This window comes from Lynx canadensis, chromosome A2, assembly GCF_007474595.2.
Source record: "Lynx canadensis isolate LIC74 chromosome A2, mLynCan4.pri.v2, whole genome shotgun sequence".
Lineage (NCBI taxonomy): Eukaryota > Metazoa > Chordata > Mammalia > Carnivora > Felidae > Lynx > Lynx canadensis.
The window spans coordinates 91,368,939-91,383,085 of NC_044304.2; the positions used below are offsets into that span (position 1 = coordinate 91,368,939).

At 39.8% G+C, this 14,147-nt stretch overlaps 1 protein-coding gene across 2 annotated transcripts in view; it reads left to right on the forward strand.

The window, feature by feature from the left end:
• The window catches only part of ADAM22 (ADAM metallopeptidase domain 22), a 108,451-nt gene that overhangs the window by 19,258 nt on the left and 75,046 nt on the right, over window positions 1-14,147 (forward strand). The window contains exon 2 of one of the 2 annotated variants that reach the window (XM_032592395.1): window positions 8,504-8,586. The gene's annotated coding sequence lies outside the window, so the exon portion shown is untranslated. Of the gene's footprint in view, window positions 1-8,503; window positions 8,587-14,147 lie in introns of those variants that run through there. The other variant, XM_032592394.1, reaches the window with a different exon arrangement.

A 14,147-nucleotide genomic window follows, 5' to 3' on the forward strand; every position in this document is an offset into this window, starting at 1 on the left:
CTGTATAGGAAACAACCCTTTCATATTACTTAAATTCTATTTGCTATTGTCACCAATTCACAGAAAATGAGTATGACAACTAATGCAGTATAGTACCCTGGGTTAGATCCTAGAACAGAAAGAGGAAATTAGTGGAAACACTGGTAAAATCTCAGTGCTCAAAGTCTATTAAGTAGTAATGTACTGAGGTCAATTTCTTAGTTTTTACAAATGTACTCAGGTAATGTAAGATGTTAACAGTGGGAGAAACTGGGTGATTAGGTATACTAGAACTCTGGGCACCATCTTTGCAACTTTTTTGTGTCTAAAATTACCCTGAAAATAAAGATTTTTTTAATATTTTTTTTTAATTTTTTTTTCAACGTTTATTTATTTTTGGGACAGAGAGAGACAGAGCATGAACGGGGGAGGGGCAGAGAGAGGGAGACACAGAATCTGAGCCATCAGCCCAGAGCCCGACACGGGGCTCGAACTCACGGACCGCGAGATCGTGACCTGGCTGAAGTCGGACGCTTAACCGACTGCGCCACCCAGGCGCCCCATGAAAATAAAGATTTTTAAAAAATTTTAAAAATGCTAAAGTTTAATAATCAAAGGGAAGGAATGGACTAATCTCAACACAACAGGAAGTTATATAAAAATTAAGTATGTTTAGCTTTATGAAAAACTGACAACATTGTAATTATTTTTCTCATTTTGGCATGAACTGGTAGAGATTTTGACCTGCATTAGTATAGACCCATGGATTATTGGCATTTGTGAACCACCATGTGGTAGTGTTCTTTAATTTTTAACTTACTGTAAAATGAGATGAGATTATCTTTCTCTCCACTTTTCTTTGAGAGCCTGTAGAATCAAATACTCTTATACTTTGTACCTGAAGAGGTGTTTAGCCTATGTCACTTCTGCGAATCTGCTCTGATTTTTTGTAATCCCAAATTATGAATTTTAATCTGGGTGGGTTGGTAGATCCTCTCCAACATAATAAGATTTTGCTTTTCTAGGAATTTCCTTGATGCAGATGGCACTAGGGAGATGTGGTATACTCCTGACTGAATAATGACTGAAAGCACCATTTGTCACCATTGGGAGGGAGGGTAAAGGTAAGAAAAGGGTGGGTTCCTCATGTTGATACTACTCAAGAGGAAATTGGAAATAGGTTATTGTAGGCAAGCACCTGGTGGAATAGATTTCAGCCGCGTGGCCACAAACAGAAGTCTGGGCAGTGCACATGCCTGGGAGGAATCTAGTATAAAGTAAAGTTCAACAGCAGGGCTTCAGTTCTTGCAAAGGGGTATTGGCTAGAGCATAGCTTCTCAACCATGGCAGCATATTGGAATCATCTGGATAGATTTTAAAAATGCCATGTCCCACCTGTAGAGATTCTAATATAACTGGTATGAAGTGAGGCTTGGTATTGATTTAAAAGCTTCCCCTGTGATATTAATGTGTGTCCAGGGCTCAGAACCACTGTGCTAGAGTGAGCAGAGATCTCACCCATAGAGAAGGATGACTGGCATAAGCCCTGATCTGCAAGGCAGAAGGCTGGTCCTGGAACTGGTACCTATGGACAGGGAGAGGGCTATGACCCAGGGAGCAGAGCAGGAACACAAGGGTTTCCAGGTTGACAATTTGATCTGGTAGTGTCTCCACTGGCCATGTCCCTTTTATGGTGACCACATCATCTTTATTTTCCTGTGGTTTTCATGGATGTAGCACTGAATAACTTGCATCCTGTGAGGCCCCCTTGATCTTAATCTAACCAGGACAATTGATCACTCTGGGTTTTGTAACGCAGGCCAAAGCATCCTACTTACCAGCACCTCACCTACAAAAAGTAGTGCTGCTTTTCATGACTCTGTCCACAGTAGAACTCTCACATATTCTTGGCTCACTTTTAACCTTCCATATTGTTTCTTATAAAGCCGGCTGCTCTGGGGAAAACAGGAAAAGGAGTGGAGAAGAGCTGTGGCTGTTTACGTCCTTTCTGCTTCATTAAGAATCTGCTGAGGAACTAGTGTATGATTTCAGGGAGCTCAGCAGTGAGGGGCTCTGAGGACAGGTGTGGTGTAAAGCAGTTGTTCTCAAAGTCTAGAGTGCATTGAAGTCAGCTGGCGGGTTGGCGAAAACACATCCCCAGAGCATCGGATTGGATTAAGTCTAGGGCGAGGCTTGAGAATTTCTTTCTTCTTTCTTTTCTTCTTTCTTTCTTCTTTCTTCTTTCTTTCTTTCTTTCTTTTCTTCTTTCTTTCTTCTTCTTTCTTCCTTTCTTCCTTTCTTCCTTTCTTCCTTTCTTCCTTCCTTCCTTCTTCCTTCCTTCCTTCCTTCCTTCCTTCCTTCCTTCCTTCCTTCCTTCCCTCCCTCCCTCCCTCCCTCCCTCCCTCCCTATTTATTTATTTATTTATTTATTTCATGTGAGAGAGAGACAGCAGGAGTTGGGGGGGGGGGCGGGCAGAGAGAAAGAAAGGAAGAATCCTAAGCAGGCTCCACACTGTCATTGCAGAGCCTGATGTGGAGTTCGAACCCAGGAATCATGAGATCATGACCTGAGCCAAAATCAAGAGTCAGATGCCCAACTGACTAAGCCACCCAGGGGCCCCAGGAACTTGTATTTCTAACAAGTACATGTTATTGTGATGGAAACTGCTTTTTTTAAGTTTATTTTGAGAGAGCAGGAGTAGAGTGTGAGCTGGGTGGTGGGGAGGTTGGGGCAGAGAGAGAGAGAGAGAGAGGGAGAATTTCAAGTAGGCTCCACACTGTCAGCATGAAGCCTGACTTAGGGCTCAAACCTGTGAACCATGAGATCATGACCTGAGCTGAAACCATGAGTTGGATGCTCAGCTGACTGAGCCACCCATGTGCCTACATGGGGATGATTTCCTATTGGGTTGAGTATTTTTAGGTTAGTAATTCCAAATACAATATTCAAAACCACCTGGGGAACTTTTTGCAATTCTAAAAAACCTAGAGCCCTGCCTTCTTGGACGTTCTGCTTCAGTAAGTCTGAGGAAAGGCCTGGGAATCATTTGGTTCACAAAGCCTATCACAGTGAGGCTTTGCTTTGGGGAATAGTTTTGGGAACCACTGCTCCTGAGCAACTGTTCTCCAGTGCAGGGCTTCTCAACCACTGCAGCTTCATTGAATCACTGAGAACATTTATAAAGTTGCTGATGCCTGGGCCCTGTCTCCAGAGATTATGGCTTAATTGATTTGGAGTATGGCCTGGGCATTGGGACTAAAAAAAATTTTTTTAATGTTTGTTTATTTTTTAGAGAGAGACAGAGCGTGAGCAGGGGAGGGGTAGAAAGAGGGGGAGACACAGAATCCAAAGCAGGCTCCAGGCTCTGCCCTGTCAGCACAGAATGTGGTTCAGGGCTCAAACTCAGGTACCAGGAGATCATGGCCTGAGCCATGAATCAGTCGCTTAACTGGGCCACGCAGGCGCCCCAATGGGATTTTAAAACCTCCCCAGGTGATTCTGATATGCAGCCAAGATTGAGAACCACTGTTCTGGTGTATTCCTATTAATCAATGCCCTGAATTGTTCGTCTTGACAATAAATTAACAGAATCCTAGCTCAAGGGGCATGATAGAATCTTTCATTGAGTAAATATTCCCCGACTGCACCTCTCACCTATTTATATAGCAGTTTACAATGGACTTTAATTTGTTATCTCCTGGAATCCTTCGCATATGTCTGTGAAGCAGTGTGGGTAGATATTATCCCCATTTTATTGATGAGGAAACTTGAGATTCACAGTTTTCTAACAGCACACTTGGAGATATAAACATAGACACCATGGTCTAGTGGGGGACATAGTAATGAGGTGGAGTACAGACCTGAAAATATATGAAAATTCAAAGAGGTTTAGGAAGAGTAATTTGTGAAGAGGAGGGATTCAGAGAAGGCTCTTTAGAGGAGGTAACCCTGGCTCCGCTCCTCTTGGAACTGATGAAAGTTGCAGAATTTCCTTTGAGGGTCTGAATGGAGGGCAAATGACTGTGGCCTTGGTGCTGCACTCCAATTGGTTCCCTTTATTGGATTTTTATAGTTTTGTAACCCAGTCTGTGTAACTTCCTTAGTGCTTTCAGTTTATCGTATTTATAATAAACTCTGTTTCTGTTTTGAGATCTTTCTGGCTATTTAATAAAAATGTGGTTTGTCTTTGAATATTGCAAGTAAGTGATTATTTTGACTTCCCTAGAATAAAAATTACAATAAACCTGTTGTCCAGGGGGAAGTAAACCAGTGGAGCTATCATACAGTTCATTTTTATAGAGGTGGGTAATTTTTTTTAGCTATAACTATTTAATTAGCTAAAAATAAACATCTGTACTGTTATGATTGTGTTACTAAATCAAGGAGTACGAAGAAAGTTTCAATGACAGTGGATTTATTTCTGGAACAAAAGAGACTTTAAGGAATAAAGCTCTGACTGGCAGTCGGATAAAGAGCCGAACTCTATTAGGATGTGCTGCTGGCTTTTTTCTTTTCCTACATCTGTCTTAGATTATTATTTATAATACCTACTTTCATAAAGCATCTGGTTCCTCAAGAAAGTTGTATGAAGATATGGAGAACTTTTATAATTGATAATACTCGAGAAAGTTGGCTTAAGGAGTCATCTTTTTTGCAGTATACAGTTTTTATTTTCAAATGGAGTGCCTCTTTTAAGATGCAAGTGTATTATTTTCAAATGGAGTGCCTCTTTTAAGATATAAGTGCAAAGATACACAATTTTATTTGCTTCTTAAAGTATTTTTTTAAATTTAAAATGCACATATTTTTTGACCTGCCAGATCCACATTTAGTAATGTGTTCTACAGACATAGCGACAGAATTGCACAAAATATGTTAAAGGATGTTTGCAATGTTGTTTATGACAACAAACAAATATGGAGATAATCTAAATGTCTGTTAGTACAGGACTATTTAAATAAATCATGGTTCACCCCTCTAATGGAATATTATGCCATCACTGGAAGAATGAGACATTGATATACAAAGATGTCAAGGTTACCTTAAAGGAAAAAAATTGAGTGGCAGAACAGTGTGCCCAGCGTACAACCCATTTGTGCACTGAAATAGATATCTGTGTATTTAGGTATTTCCTTAAATATACCATACAGACCATTCCTGATACAGCACACAAAATCTGCCAAACATGCTTACTTTTTAGGAGTCATCTATAGCCTGGACAGTGTTTATGAAGGAAATATTTTTTTACTCTTTGTCATGTACCTCCTGAATTCTTAGAATTTTTCTGTAAGCATGTTTTAATTTTTAAATACTGGGTAAACAAAAAAAAAATAAAATACTGGATAAAAAGTTATGTAAAAACTCAAAATCTATTAAATTTATTTTATGTATTTTACACTTGATCTTACCCAAAAGGCTGAGAAGCAATACTTATTTTATTTATTTTAATAATAAATTAATAATTTCAATGTAAAACTTCATTGCTTTAGTTCTTATTTTAATAACTTTTGCTATCTGGTTAATAATCCCTTAAAAAATCACAACACAGAAATTAATTCTCATCAGTATTTAGAAGAATTGCATGTACCATCAGTGAAGAGCCTCAGGATAGGAATTGTAAATAGCCCAACTGAAGAGATTTTACCCCCTGTTGTTTGTGCTTCTCTTGAAGTGTCATGGAAACATTTGATAATGAGTCAACCATATTGAGCTCTTCGCTTCATTTGCAGTGTTAGGCTTTTGTGCAGATGGGTCTCAATCATATGCTGTTTTTGGATTGACTCCTATTTTTCAGAATCAGAAATTAGTGAAAGATTGTTTTCCATTATCTAATCATCTATTCAGTCCCAGTATATTGGAAGATTGTTTTAAAACATGAATTCTTTTTTTTTTTTTTTTATGATTTACTATAACATGTTTCCAGAGTTGGCATTTTAAAGAAAACTTTAGTAGTTTATAAAAGATTTCTCATGTGCCTTTGCCTCTGACATATTTTCCCCACGTACAGTGACTTGTCAACTTCCATTGTTCCCTAATTTGATACCATAATTCTTGTGATTATCTTTTTTGTTTCTGCTTTTTTTCTTAAGTTTTTTTTTTTTTTTTTTTGAGAGAGAGAGAGAGAGAGAGAGAGCACAGGGGAGGGGTAGAGAGAGAGGGAGATAGAGAACTCCAAGCAGGCCCTGCATTGTTGGCAAAGAGCCTGACACGAGGCTCAAACCCACAAACTGTGAGATCATGACATGAGCGGAAACTAAGAGCTGGATGCTCAACCAACTGAGCCACCAGTTTCTACTATCTTTATATCTACTGTTCACTACAGTCTTAGACTTCAGAAAGAGATCTGATGGGGTTATTTAGTAACTATCCAATAGAGGGAAACATTTTTAGCTAGAATTATCTCTGTATCCAGGTGACCCCATTGACTCTTGGCCCCTCTTGTCTGTTGAGTAGAAAGCTAGAGTGTTGTTGGTCCAATTAGATGTTTCCAGGAAAACAAGGTCTTTTGAAACATAGTGAGTTCTAATTTACAATCTAATGTTATGGATAATTCACAACAGAAGATATTTTAAACTCTGTTAAATTTACTCCTAGCTCTACTCAAAAAATAAATTAAAACAAACAAAACCCCTAAAGAAGCAGCCTGGGGGAAAGGTTAGATTTTCACTAGACACCCTACAGGTTCTAGGCCCAACTCATAAGTAGTGTAGGGGAAATGACACAGGGCTTGCATTTACACATTCACATAAAGTTTGCATCTCTACTTCGCAACTTCCCAGGTGGACAACCTTCACTCTTAAGGTTGTGACCTCCTGTGTAGAACAGAGGGAGCAATATTTCTTTATAGGATTGATGTAGGGATTTAAGGTGATTGTGTATGCACATTGAATAATTGACACACAGTAATTATAACAGTAGCAAGCATTTATTAAGTGCTTATTAAGTGGCAAGCATTATTCTAAGCCCTTTCTGCATTTTACCTCTTTAATGGTCTGAACACCCCTCTGAAACTGTTGCCCCCATTTGCCAGATGGCCTGTAGCTTGCCTGAGGTCACACAGCCAGTAAATGAAGGAGCTGATAGCTCATGCAGTTAGCATCTACACCAAACCAGCCCTATGCAGAAAGTTGGTGTCTGTCTGTATTTCCTAGGACAGAAATACAGTCTGTGGCCTATTGGGTTATACCCCCTGCCAGGCTTATAGGTGAAGTACACCCCGTTCTTACCGTCCATCAAATCCAACTGCATTCCTCAGTTCATGATGCTCAGTGACTCCTTTGGAGATTTGGTGATGTCACAGGATTAGGCAGACTAGCTCCAGTGCCTAGTCTCTGCCCCCTCACTGCAGCTGAGGTCCCCCAGATCCTGTAGGATTATCTCACGAGGAGCAGAAGTTACAGGCCCAGCTGCCTTCCTTGGGATTCCAGTGCAGAAAATGTCTTCAGGCTTGTTACATCCTGTGTCTTTCTGTTCTCTCCCCTCTACTTGTCAAGTACTGAATATTTGAGGTAGGATTAGTCCTAAAGTCAGACTATAAGGCAGGTAGCATTTGCCCCTTTAAACCATCCATTCTTCAAGTCCTTCTGATTTCATTCTTTCACATCTCAGTGGATCAGTTGAAGTAGCAGCTTTCAGCTTCTGAAGAAATAGGAGATTAGTGGAGGAATGGAAGAGGCCATTTAGAACAATGGTTCTCAAATTTTAATGTGCATATGGATCAACAGGGGCCTTGTTAAAATGCCGATTATAATAAGTAGGTAGGTTGGGGCTGGAATTTGAAACTGCATTTCTAACCAGCTCCTGGGGGTGTTAGTGCTGCTGGTTTCTAGACTATGCTCTGAGTGGCAGGTATTTGAAGACTGAGGCACCACCCTGAGATGGCAGAGGATTTATCCTATTACCTTTTCCAGGAACGTTTAATCCAAAGAAATGAGTCTCGTGGGATTTTAGTTAATGTAACCAGCTGCTAGAAGAAAGTTTGGAATTTCAAACCCCACCCAGACAGCTTCCTGGGAAAGCCATTCATGATTGGAGAACAAAATAGTATAAATTTGTCAAGTTTTGCTATAAACACTATAAAAACAGGTATTTTCCTCCATCAGTTTAATTTAGTGACTCTGGAATGATTTATAGTCTTTTTTACTTAGCTGTATGTGAAAGAGCATCATCTTGCTGGTGCTCTAGGTTGAGTTTCTCACGACTGGGGAGATAGATGATTCAACTGATCCTGATGCAGGAGCCACAGATGTATTTCAGTATCTATTTCTTTGCTCTTTCTATCATCACCTACATAAAAGGCAAGTTAAGTCAACTTTTATTTCTTCATCTTTTGATTTGGAGTTGGCTCGCTTGGAGTGTTTATGAATAATTCTGTTAGAAGAGGTCTGATAGCACTAATCTGAATAACGAAATATTCTGCAGAGCTTTAGACATGGAGGTATGGCGTGCACTGGAACCTGAGGAACGACGTGGGTGATGCTCCTGGCGATGGTGGAGGCTTATGCTCTCGGTTTCTGTTTCCAGGGAGGAGAACATTGCTACTACCAGGGCCGTGTCCGAGGAAACCCTGCTTCATTTGTTGCATTGTCAACATGCCATGGACTTCAGTAAGTGTCCCCCAATTTTTTGTACTATCCACTCTTTCAGTCACTTATTTTCTTTATTTTTAATGCACTGTAATAAAAATTCTTATGTCAAGAAATAATTTTAAATCAGCAACGGATCTGATCTTACTTTCTTCTGAAGTTTCGAAACCAGGTAGATTTTTAGATTAGAGTTGTGGAAACAGGCCAGGGTCTTTGGAGTTATGATATGACACCCTATGGTGATGTTTGAAGCATTTTCTAGTTTCATCCAAGTTGGGACAGGAGCAGTTTGCATAATGTGGGTCTCTGTTTCTCTGGGTGTTTAGACCCTTGGTACCATTCTGCCCCTACTCCTTCTTGATGCTAGTTTTTATACTTTTATGGAATAGTAGAAATTTTAGTAGGTGGAAACTCTTGACTCCTTGTACAAAGACACTAGACTGCAAATCACCTCAAGAGCTCATGTGTTGGAGCCCATTGTTTGGCCAGAATCCCACCTAAAACCCACAGCAAGCTTGTGGGAGCGTCTGTCTGTTCTCGGAAACCTCCAAGGAATGGAGTTCATCCTTCTTCGGGGCCTTGCTTCCTTTCTCATAACCTTCATTATCAAAGAATGTTTGCTGATGTTTAACATGGGAATACATCCACTTCCTCTGTTCTGTCGCTAATGGTGACACACAGGTGGCCAGCTCTTACTTGTTTTGTTAACACCGTGTGAAGCTACCGTGTCACTCCTCTGCATTCTACTGAAGCTAAATCATCTCAGTTCTTCCTTGTTTGTTTTACTTTTTTTTGGATGTGGAACAAACCAGCACTTTAGTTTTGTTAAATTTTTTCTTGGAAAATTTAAAATGCATCCTGTCAGTTCCCAAGTAAGAGATCTGACTTTTTTGTGTAGCTAGCAGTTATTGAGTGTCTACTATGTGCCAGCCCCTGGGACAATCGAGGCAATGAGAACATGACTCCTGTCCACAACAGCTCACAGTCCTGTGGGGGAAGCTAAAACTAGCTCAGCTTCCTACTATGGAATGAGATAGGTATGTTTTCTTTGAGAGAGAAAGTAACAGAAAAATGCAAATAGAGAGTGGGCACTGGGGAATGAGGTAGTGCTTGAGCCCTCCGCAGAAATGCCATCTGAGTAGGTAGAGTGGGCCCTGGAATAGGCTTTGACAGGGCCTTCCAAGAGAGAGGGCTAGGCAGACAGGTCTTAAAGAACGTTAGGAAAGAGTTCTAATGGGAAATCCAGGAAAATCGAGCTAGTCTGCCTAAGTGGTGCCTCCAGTCAGACTTGGGCAGTAGGTATGCAAGAGGCAGAAGGTAGAGAGTATGAGGAACCAGAGGAATGACACCAGATGCCCAAGAGCATGGAAGACCTCTATCTGCTGATTGTTTGCTCTGAAAGACTTTTACTTACTTTGATTACAGTCTTTGACTAAAGAGACATTTTTACAAACAGGAATCCATGCCTCATATGGTCTTGGTTTTCTTATCTGTAAAAATAAATTTAAAGTCCCCTTTAGTAATAAAATTGTTACAACTCATCTCAAGATGAGCACAGCTTTCTGCTAAGAGTGGTACCCTGGGCCCATCGACATTCGTGACAACAAATGTATGATAGTGATATAAATAGAAAGAGGCTTTTTTCTCCTTCTCTTCCTCTTACCATCTCAACCCAAAGTTCCCATGTAAGCATCTTGCCCAGGGCTTATTCCACTGTGTGTTCCAGTTTTTCAAACAGCATGTTGTGAGAAGCAATGCGAAGGTGTCACTGCCTTCCAGGGACTCTGGTAGACCAGGAGCTTGCTACTAACCTTACACAGTCATTTGAAGGAGGATGGAAAAGAAACTTTAAGGAAACTTTAGTGACTATATCAGGAGTATCACTCTGAGGCAGCTTCAGTTGTTTTAACTAGGTAAAATTTACCTCTGTCGTGAGAAAACTTTCTGTTTAAAATGAAACAAAAAGAAACAAACAGAAAATGCATCATGTGTCTAGGAACACTGTCAGGATTGTGTATAAGCATGTTTGGGTGTTCTTAGACCTTTGTGAGCGTGTTGGATAAATTTACTCTTGATCCATTTTGTTATTTATTATTAATTATCCTCATGTTGATTTTACTTTCTGAAAAAATTGCTGACAAATATTTTAGAGGATATTACTAAATATTAAATAATTTATATTGTATCAATTACATTGATTTGGATATGAAATAGATTATTTCATCCATGACTCATCTTTAGTAATTTACCAAGTACATACATAGATCTCTCATTTTTCTTGATTTACTGAATTCAGTTGAAGAACATGAAGGAGGGGAAAGATGCATATTTTTATATCTTTTCCATAAAGAACCAGAAAATGCACATTTAAAAAAAATTTTTAATTTTTTAAAGTTTTTATTTTTTATTTTTTATTTTTTTTAATATATGAAATTTATTGTCAAATTGGTTTCCATACAACACCCAGTGCTCATCCCAAAAGATGCCCTCTTCAATACCCATCACCTACCCTATCCTCCCTCCCACCCCCCATCAACCCTCAGTTTGTTCTCAGTTTTTAAGAGTCTCTTATGCTTTGGCTCTCTCCCACTCTAACCTCTTTTTTTTTCTTTTTCTTTTTTTTCCTCCCCCTCCCCCATGGGTTTCTGTTAAGTTTCTCAGGATTGCACATTTTTTTTTCACATTCAGAGGACTAACAGGCAGTATTTTGGTCCTGGTATGTTTGATGTTATGACAAAATCCTGTAACTATAGGAACCTAAAAGAATGGGATCAGATGTAAGTTTATTGCCCTCTTGTGGCAATTTTTAAGAATGGCTGTTTCTTTTCAAAATCTTGTTTTGATCCAGCCTTTTAAAAAATCAGCTCTATTAGCCTATAATAAATAGGTCCTGGATGCTGGTTTTTATCAAAAGTATACTCTGTGTGGACTTGATATACTTACTGGAATTTTATATAAATACAACCGAAAGGTGTCAATCCTCAAAACAAATAAAACACATATGCTTTTTAATAGTTAAAGAGTTAGTGATGGCACATTATCATATAGGGAGCCAGAATCTTCTAGATATATATGATGTCAGAATCTGATTTCTTTACCCTGTGTGTCATGATGTTTAGATCCAATAAAGGTCGCTGACTTTCACACTGGACACCAACTTAATGCAAGAGGAAATAATACCCTAGATTATTTAAACAAAACAATCTGCTTGCTGTTTAATCAGCATAGCCATGTGAATTTTGGCAAAGGGTAGTTGTTCTGTACCATTTTCTGGATGGGTCTGGCCAGTTCTCAACAGGTGCAGAGAGAATGTCTGCTGTCGTATTTGGTCTACTGTTTGAAAAAGGCTTCCCCCACTCTGATTCTTTAGGAGTGTATTGTCAGTAATATCTTATAAATTGCATCTGTTTATCTTCAAATTCCAAATGCGATGTCATCAAATTCAGAAAGTGTACTTTGGTGGAAAACCTTACAGATGTGAGAGAAGCAGTTCTAAGGGTATATGAAAGTTGAGGGCATGTGGAAGATGTTACAGTAGGAATGAAAGAATTTGGATAGAGGCAGAGCTGAAAGCCATTATGATTACAGCTCAGGGAAACCAACTGATTCCATTAAGCCATCATCAAAAGATAAATACTATTATATGCTTAACAGTTTGGGTCTCATGCAGTCATTTCCACATAACACTGAGAAATGACTCCTGAAGATCACACTTTGTCCCTTCTCAGATGCCTGAATGATAAGACACATTTCTTCAGTGTCATTAGAGGTTTCATCTTAGTAGAAAGACCATGTTCTCCTAGAAGGAATGGCCATCAGGATCTCTCTGAGTGGGAGCTGAGGCCATCTGTAGCTTAAAATGCCCTCCAGAGGATGGCATCTCAGTTGGCTTATAGTCATCTTCAGCCTAAGAGATCAAAACCCAACTCCAGATTTATGCCCTGCTCCCTGCATCCTGCTTCCAAGGTCCATTCTGTCCTTCCTGCAGCTTTTCCTGTCTGACTAAATGGCAAACCCATCTCACCAGTTGCTCAGGTCAAAACCTTGGAGTTTTCATCGACAACTTTTTCTTGCATACTCCAATTCAAATTCATTAGTAAATCCTATTGGTGTTCTAATTTTGAAAAACTACCCCCAATTTGAACAGTTCTCACGATCTCCACCATTACCATTGTGATCTAGGTGGCTACCATTTTTTTTTCCACCTGGATTATTGCTATAATTTCCCCATTTCCTGTCCTTGCCATCCTAGAGACTATTCTAACACAGCAGTTGGAGCAATTATTTTAAAATTTAAGAGCGATCGTGTTTCCCTCTGCTAACTTAAATCCACATGTCTCTCAGGGTGAAAGCCAGGGCTGTTAGAAGGGCCTGCCTCATGTGGCCCCACTCTTCCTCTGATAATCATTTCAGAGCCCTCCTCACACCCACCCTACTCCAGCCACACTGCAGCCTTGATGTTCCTGGAGCACACTTAGGGCTCGATGCTCTTTGCACAGATATCCTCCCTTGCTTTCTTTCAGATTTTCTCTAGAAAGCCTTTCTTTGAGACTCTATGTAAATCAACAGTCTTCTCTCTTTGGTCTCTACACCCAGTCGTCTAGCACAATTTATTGTCCTTAACCCGCTTTACTTTCCTCCCTAGAATTTTTTACCACCCTATATATATATATAGATACATCAATATATATACCTATCTGTATATATATATATATATATATATAGTATATCTATATTTATATCTATATGTATATATACTTGTTGACTATATATTTTTTGTCTGTCTTCCCTGCAATGCACATGAGCACCATGAGGGCAGAAAAATCATCTGTTTTGTCCACTATGGTGCCCCCAGCACTTAGAGCAGTGTATTGTAGGTGCTCTATAAGTGTGTGCTGAATGAGTGAATGGATGAAGAGGTAGCCAACTGCAGATAGGCAGTTCAGGAACCAATCTGCCTGGGCTCTCTGTTCCCGCCTCTGATCTTCCTGGTTATGTAATTTGGTCAGGTTACTTCATCTCTTTGAGCTTTGGTTTCATTTCTTGTAAAATGAGTATAGGCAAACGTACAAGTTTGCCTCCCTCATACATTTGTGGAAGCAATTCAAATGAGTGTCACGTTTTTAGCGCATGGTAAATTGTTGAAATGCATCATCTCTTGTTAGCAGAGAACGTTTCAGGTGTGTGGTAGATAGGCAATTCTCAGTGTAGTCCCTGACAACCTGCGTCAGAACCACCTGGGATTTGTTTAAAATGCAGCTTCCTGGGCCCTAGCCAAGAAATCTGAGGAAGGCCCTGAAAGTTTTACAATTTTACAAGCTCTCCAGGTGACTATTTGCATATAAAGTTTTAAAATTACGTGTTGGAGGGAGGAATAATGGACCACAGTTAAAGAATGATAACCCTGAACCTGGGAAGGGTCAGGATGAGGAGACCCTGCTGTTTATGGGGAGTCAGAGGAACGGGCCTTTCCCTTTAGTAGTGTGTGTGTGTGTGTGTGTGTGTGTGTTTACCCTTGTGTGATGTGGTGCAGTGTGTATGTGTATGTGGGGTGTGGTATTGGGAGGTTTGTGGGGTATGGT